The sequence below is a fragment of the Cyanistes caeruleus genome, chromosome 2, assembly GCF_971803275.1.
Source record: "Cyanistes caeruleus chromosome 2, bCyaCae1.hap1.1, whole genome shotgun sequence".
Taxonomy (NCBI): domain Eukaryota; kingdom Metazoa; phylum Chordata; class Aves; order Passeriformes; family Paridae; genus Cyanistes; species Cyanistes caeruleus.
Genome location: NC_141702.1, coordinates 113,137,242 through 113,145,001, shown reverse-complemented (window position 1 = coordinate 113,145,001; position 7,760 = coordinate 113,137,242). Strand labels below are relative to the sequence as shown.

Below are 7,760 nucleotides of genomic sequence, written 5' to 3'. Positions count from 1 at the left end.
ATGATATGCTAAATATGCTAAGCTGGCCATTCTGAGAGTAGTGGCAATAACTGACCAAGAATGGGGTCTCTTCTGTTTTACAGTCTATTCTTTTGAGGCCTCTCAATGGTTTGACATTGGTTAAAAGCCAGGCACCCGCAAAAAACATTCATTCATTCTCCTCTGCACAGGAGGGGGAAGGAAAAACTGAAGGGCTTATGAGTTGAGAGGAAGATTGGAAAGAAACAGCCTAAGAGCAAAAACAAGCTCAAATTTAAACAGTATAAAGAAAATTTATTATTAACAGAATTAAAAGTGGGTAATGAGAACTAAAATAAAGCTTTAGAACACATTTTCTCCCCCAGTCTTTCCCAACAGCTCAGAGAGACAAAACATGGGGTCCTTAGTCAGTTTGTTACTTTTAAAAATCTTTCTTCAATTTGCTTAGGGAAAGGAGTTTCTTTTATCTGCTGTGCCATGGGGTCCTTCCCATGGGAGACAGCTCTCTGCAATCTTCTCCAGTGTGGTTTTAATTTTCACAAGTAGCACTCCTGACCAACCTGCTGCAACGTGAGTCCTTCCCACCTGCAAACAGCCTTCCCACAATTGTTTGCAGGGGTTATTAGTTCATGGGGTGTGGTCTTCTAAGGATGAGCTGTTCTAGTTTGGAAGCAAGGGTCCTCTTTCTCTCTTTCTGGAAGCAAAGGTCTTCTTTCTCTGGTTGGGTCTTGTATTAGACTTCCACACGGCCACTCGTGATGCTGGGATGGTCATGGTGCCTCCCCACCCCTTGGCAAAAGGGAGTCTGAAAGGTGGGGTTTTTCCTTCTTAAATATGTCATCACAGAGGCCTTACCACCTTCTCTAATTGGGCCAGCAATAGCCCATTGCCAGAGCCTTCAGGGGTTGGATCTGCTAGACACAGCAGAAGCTTCAAGCAGTTTCTGTGGTTTTTTTTCTCAGGAGCCTCCCCTGTGGCTTCTCCTGCCCCCACTAAGAAAAAATCAGGCTGTGTCAAACTGACACACACTGATTTCCCTGGTTAGGAATACTGCAAATTAAACATGATGCCTATTCAGTGTCATCTGTATGCTCTTTCTGTGCCTCTGAGCTTCTACCCCATTTGTAAGTGCAGGTTAAGAAGCAGGAAGAATTTTGGTGCTTGGCAGAAATACTGATGACAGAACAGTGCATTTCTTTATTCACAATTACTGACTGATTTTGGATAGCTTTTCATGTTTAATTTAAAAAAAAGTCTCACCATATGGGCAATATGAGTTGAACTGCCATGTTGCAGAAAACTCTGGTGAACATATTGGGGAAAACAGAAGCATTTGGTCTTTGAAGATTCTTTTGTTTTGAGGAGGGGGAATGGAAAAAAAAAAAATCATCTGAATCTATTTTAATTAATATTTTCCTTGTTCACCCTCTGTAGTTCTGCAGCCTCAGAATAAACATGTGATATTGAATTTCTGGCCAGGCACCGCTGCTCAGATGTAATCTGAGATGGCATATCTGCAGATACCTGCACTTCTGACTTCCCTACAGCTGCTCATCAGGTCAGGATATACCATATGCCACGGCAGAATTGTCTCATCTCTGTGCTGGAGATGCTAAGTCAATCACATAGTTTTTGCTATGACTTTTGACTGATGACAGAGATATCTTGGAGAGAATGTACCACTCTGGTACCTGAGTTGACATATTTAGGGTATGTTCCAATATCTCTGTGTATCACCACACTGTGCCATAATTCCCCCAAACCCTACTCTCCCCCCACCCCCACTAAAATGATAAATTTGCAACATCTGGCTGTGCAGTTGCCACTTTAAGTTGTTTCCCCAGATGAAAAAAGTGGCAGCAGTCCAAGAAAGAGCCAGTTTACTTTAACACGCTCATGCAATTCTTCTGTTCTGTACTTTTCAATAATCACAGGGCATCTTTCAGCTGTTTGTGAGTCCTAGCTCCAAAACACTCCGGTGAAGTACAAGCTCTGTTTGCTAAATGGAGAATCAAAGCATGGGCCAGAGCAACATGAGACCTGCTGGTAGGCACAAACATTTCTGAACTCTGTTTGTGGTGCTGATTTGCTGGTGGGTATCTGTGCCTTGCTGTACAGCCAAGCTCTAAGAACACAGAAAATATAATATCATGACTCAAGCCCCAGTGCCCAGCCAGGGCTCCTATGCCAGACCATGCTGCTTGAAGATCCTATGGCAAACCTACTTTCCTTAAAATTTCATTAAGAAGCTGTTCTCCTTCACCAGGAATTAAAGTCCTGTAATTTCTACAGCATCCATTGCAGTTGTGTTTTTGCTCTCAAACCCCCGTGGAGCATGGCTCAGGATTTCCCTCCTTCCCTGTGCTCCTGGATGGGTCTTTTCATCTGCATATGGGCTACAAGTGGTCATGGGTGTGGTAACTCATCCTTCTGAATTGCCTCGGTGGCAGCAAGAACCGCTGATGACAGCCTGATTTAAAGTTGTCTGCAATATAATGAGCATAACCATAAGTAGAGGAGAATTAGCCAATTACTGCTGCTCAGGGATCGCTTTGTGAGGTTATTCCAAATGAATTGTCTGGGAGCTGGATCAGCTTCAGATGCCAGCAAGGGACAAGTGGTTAATTGTAATGAGTTTTTGGTGTTATGCCACTCCCTAACAATAAGGTTGTTCTTAGGAACAGGGCACGGTACACGTCAGGAGGTGTCCATCATGAATAGAGGTTGGAATAAACTCAAGCTCTGGTAGTTTATTGTTAGAGGCAGCCTAGAGAGATAAGAGGAGAAATTTCAGTATATTTAACAGATGCTTATCAATCACCACCAGGGAAAGTGTTATGAAAACTTTTAAAGGAGGGAGGGTGTCCTCTCTGTACGTGCCCCCCCTCTGAAGGCTCGGGGTGTGTGTACATAAATCCAAAACATATAAAAATCCCAGTGACATGTTGTGTTGTGACAAGTCATCTCAGATTGTGTCAATCACAGTGCCTTATGCTATATTAAGTGACATACTATAATGTGATTGATAGAACGTGAAATGACACATCATTGTACAAAATATCATCTGGAAAATTTAGGAAACTACCGAGGAGCAGAAGCTGACTGAGGCCTTTCAAGTTTTGAGGCAGGAGAACTAAAGAAGTAAAAGGAACCCCTTGGAATCAGACCTGCTGCTGCCACTGAGAATAAGGTCAAGTGTGCTCTACTACCTGAACCTTTTCATGGGTAATTAGTGGGTCAGTTTTAAAAAATGCTCCTGTTTCTCGGGGACTGACACATATCTGTGGGTCTGAATTGAATTTCTCTGAACCACTTGGCACATCATTAATTGTTAGTGTATCTGAGCCATACAAACAGGGCTGCAAGCTAAATGCAACCAGTTTCAGTTCAGGGGGAAAAAAAAAAATAAAAGCCCTTTCAAAACAAAACCAAACCAGACTGTGCTCCCTTTCTCCATCTGGATTCTGCTTTCCTCCCATGCCTTCTCTTTTTAATTTTTCTGTTTTATTTATATAGTGACTGCAATCTCAAGTACTGAGATGTCTCCAGACCCCATCACAAAATCCAGTGGGGTCTGGAGTGTCCTGTTGTAGCACCCTGCAATGCTGTGGTATCAGTGGGCTCACCAGGCAGAGCTGTGGAGCAGCTTGTCCTTGGCAGCAATGGCCACAGGGCTTCCCAATCTTTGGATCTGGCATGGATTTTGGATACTTTGAATCTTTGTATTTTGAGAGCATCCTACCCCAAAGCTGCATGGCATGGTCTCCTGCTCTTGCCACCTGTGGCACCAAAGCACACTGAGCTTGGTGTTGTGTTGATAGCATTGTGTTATACTGACTGCTGGAGCAAGTAAATATTTCCTGCAAATGGGAATTTCTCTGAAATCAGGGCTTGAAAGTGAATAGGAGCTCTTGAATTAGGTTTGCTTCTGTAGACGTTTGTTTAATGGGATTTAGAGGTTGCTTCCTTATGCTTGCTGGAAAAAATGGGCCAGGTACAAAAATTAAAACCTAATTTGGTGCTGCCAGCAGATAATGAAATGTAGAATAAAGCCAAACATTTTGAACATTTAAAAAAAACCCAATAATCTTTTCTTCATCTTAGAAAATGGTATAAATTGGACAATAGTCAGTTCTTCAGTAACTTTTTTATTTTAACAGCCTCTCAACCCTTTCCTGCTTGTGGTGGGGACTGAGGTTTTTATGTGATAGAGACATAATAGTGGTAATTTGTTCTTTCCAGAGGCAGAAGGTTTGTGTTGGAGATACTTTTGCTGCTGTCTGAGCCTTATTCCCCTCTGCCTTGAGGACAGGGCAAGAAACACACACAAAGAAAAACAGTGAAGTCAGGGGAGCTATTTCTTTATTTGGTGCTGACTTTTACCTGCCACTTCATGCTACATGGAGACACAGGTGGACTGTGATCTTATTCCAGGCAAGTTTTGATCTTTGGGCCATTTAACATTGCCTTTTCTAAAATGTGATTTACAGCAGCTTTTAGCAAGCCCAGTAAAGCTGCTCTTAAACAAAAGAGAAAAGCAGCAGAAATTAAAATTTAAAAACCAAAATGAATGGAAATAACTCCCACAAAAAAAACTATACCACAACAGACGAGGAGGGAAGGTAGAACCATAAAGAAGTCCATTGCAGAAGATTTTTTGTGAGCCATTACAGATGTCCAAGGTATAGCCAGTGCTGGGGAAAGTGCTGAAATCATCTCTCTGAGACACAGAAAGTCCAGCAGTGTCACAGGGAAACCTCCCCAGTTCTCAGTGTAGCTATTTGAAAAAAATTGTAAAAATGTTAATATTTGTTTTTCTTGTGGTTTGTAGATTGCTGTTAGAAACAACTTGACAGATGGAAATGGGTCTTGTAAATTCTAATAAAGTAGCTTGCATCTGTCTGGCCCAGGCCAGATTTGGTTTGTGATCATGCCATTCAGGCAAGGAATGAGATGTAGAGAGGTCAGAGAAGCAAGGTATTTAAGGTCAGCATCGCTTTAAATGGTCATCTCTAAATCTCCAGACGTGTCTCTAGCCAGCACAGAGTAAATTGGGACCTTCCATAAGCTTGCTGGAAGGAGAAACAGTCTTTGGATGTAGGTGTATGGACAATGTAAAATCTTAGTTGAATGTGTTTGAATGCTTGCAGGCTTCTGGGGCAAGTTTATCTCATCAAGTCACTCCAACACCAGGTATCATGTAGCTGGATTCTCCTAAAAATACTTGCCAGTCCAAATAGTTTCAGTCTTCAGCTGGCATGTCATTATTAGTTAAATACTCAATATTGTCAGTCCCATGTTAAAATAAATTAATAATAATAATAATAATAATTAAAAGAAATCAGTCATCTGGCAAAGGAGTGGGAAATCTGCTGTATAAGCAGTCCTGTGGCTGGAATTGTTACCAGCAATTATGCAAAATGGAACCTGGGAAGACCACATGGATAATTTGTGAACTCAGATAATTAAATATACAGCCAGTTTAGTAAAATAAATCCAATTGCACCAGAGATAACAAAAAAAGAAAATCCTAAAGCAGGCTACTTTTTTTCCTTAACCCACACCTGAAGAGGAAGGGGATGGGACAGGGAATAAAGAGGTGTCACATTTGTTTGAATTTGGAAGTAAGTGCAATCTTTGTTACTTTATTCAAATCTTTTCTGAATTAGCAGTTCCTGTTCTGTAAATGGTAATGCCCTCATGCTCAAAGCACAGGACAGTGTTTGCATTGATGTGTTGGGTGGTAATGCTGAATGTAAAAGGTCATTAGTCATTCATAATAAAAGGCAAAAGAATAAGAGAGGATACAAGGGCACCTTACAGAATTTGAACTACATAGTGATACAGACAATTTCTCAGCTGTTCTAAACTGGCAAACCCCAATGAACTGTAAGCTGTGCATTTTAGAAGTATGGCCTTTGTTTCTTTTTGTTTTGCTCATGCAAAATGTCTAGTGTTTTGTAGTAGCTAGTCCTATTTGTTCAGTAATTGGATGCCCATGCGAACTAATTTAATGAATGGATATTGTCTTTTGTGATTTTTTCTTCTCTGCATGCCAGTTCTCTTTTTCTGAATGGAGTTCAATTATTATTATAGCATATATTACTTTGGATCATTTTACTGCTCAATCAATACACATATCTGTACAATAAATATTGACGTTGCTTTAATGTTCTCCAGTGTTCACTATGTCAAGATTATTTCAGCCAGAAGCCACCCATTACTGCTTGTTTCTAACATTTCCTGTCCACTCAATGTGAAAAAATTTGCTGCTCAAGTTTCTCTTCTGCCCTCCTTTCAAAAGATAAATGGAGGTAAGCACAGTGGCCTTGGATTAATGCACTGGGCAGGATGACTCAGACTCCATTCCCCTAACCCTTGTAGGTGTCACTTTGTGTCTTCTGTTCTTTATTTCTCCTTCCAACCCTTTTTTATCTCATCTGTTAGCGCTGGTAGGTAGCTGGGATCATGTCTGGAGGTGTATTTCTGCAGAGCACAGCACACCAGGGCTCAGATTTCACTTGTAACTCGCCTAGCAATGCGAGCTAGCTGCTGTGGAGCAGCGAGAAACCCATCTTAGAAGGCGCAGCGCACAGCTTGGTTTGGTTACTTCTCTCCTGTAAAGCCTTCAGGAGTAAAGGAACTGAGGGAGAGATGTTCCATGAGCCATTGTTAAATGTTGCACTACCAGCAGCATAAACTATCAGTGGTGAGAAAAACACAGCATCTTTTTTAGTAGTCAGAGGCAGATTTTCTCACGCGCGCGTACGGACTTCGGTGGGCGCTGGCAGCGGTATCTGGCTCAGCACATTCAGTGAAACACATATGGCTAATCATTGGAGTCTGAAAACACTGGATCACGGCTCTGTCTGTGTTGTGAAAGGCTCACTGAGAGTTACTTGAAGACTGCATTCAGGTTGAAAAAATTGCCACTTTTGGTGTTTCCCATCTGGGACAATATTGTCTTATTTGCCACCAAGTAATCATAATATCTGTCTGGCATATGTGCCATGTTAACACAAACACATGTATCTGCATATATATATCTATATATATATATATATATATCTCTACATTCCACCTTCTTCTTTGTACAGTATGGCATCAGGTCAGTAGCAACTATGAAAAAAATCATCATCTGTTTACGCACAAACGCGTGGCTATTTATGTCCATGAAAGGGAAAAAGTCATTCAGATTGCCTGATATTCTACATTCCTGGCTCCCTCTGCAGCCTGGGAATTGAAGTAATGGTGATGATGTAAGTGAGGTATCTACAGTGAGAGACTAAACACAGCCCAGAGTCACCAAGCTGAAAAACAAGTGTGTTTAAAATTGCTAGAATGTCACTTGGGAATCCTGTTCCTAGGTGCCTGCTGGAGGAAATGCTCTACTAATGCACTGGCACTCGAAGCCAGAGGGAGATGTCTTCCTTAGTTGAAGATTTTTGGGGCTAGCAACCCCTCTGGCACAGTTTCTCGAGTCTTTCTTGTCATTTGGCAACACTTAAGGTTCAATATCCTGGACACTTGTTCCACCATTGCTTATAATTGCTTTGATTTTTTTGGTCCTAGCTTTGAATTGTCACAGCTTTATATAGGCTGCATTTAGGTGAAGCTAATGTCTCTGTCTGAGTGGACAGTACTTTGTACAACTATCATTCATCTTCCATATACTCTTCACGTGAAAAATGCTAGTGAACTACTGCTTAATTGTTACTATTGATGAAAATGACTGCTAACAAGTTTTATAAGGGTGAAAAAAGAGAAGTTATTAGGGATGT

General features: G+C 41.3%; 1 long non-coding RNA gene across 1 annotated transcript; it reads left to right on the top strand.

Annotated features, from left to right (window-relative positions):
* Nucleotides 1–566: 566 nt before the first annotated feature.
* Nucleotides 567–6,153, top strand: LOC147655142 (uncharacterized). The gene is made up of 4 exons (XR_015283850.1): nucleotides 567–791; nucleotides 1,414–1,537; nucleotides 1,914–2,025; nucleotides 3,057–6,153. It is a non-coding gene; the product is annotated as an uncharacterized LOC147655142 (long non-coding RNA).
* The last annotated feature ends 1,607 nt before the right edge of the window (nucleotides 6,154–7,760 follow it).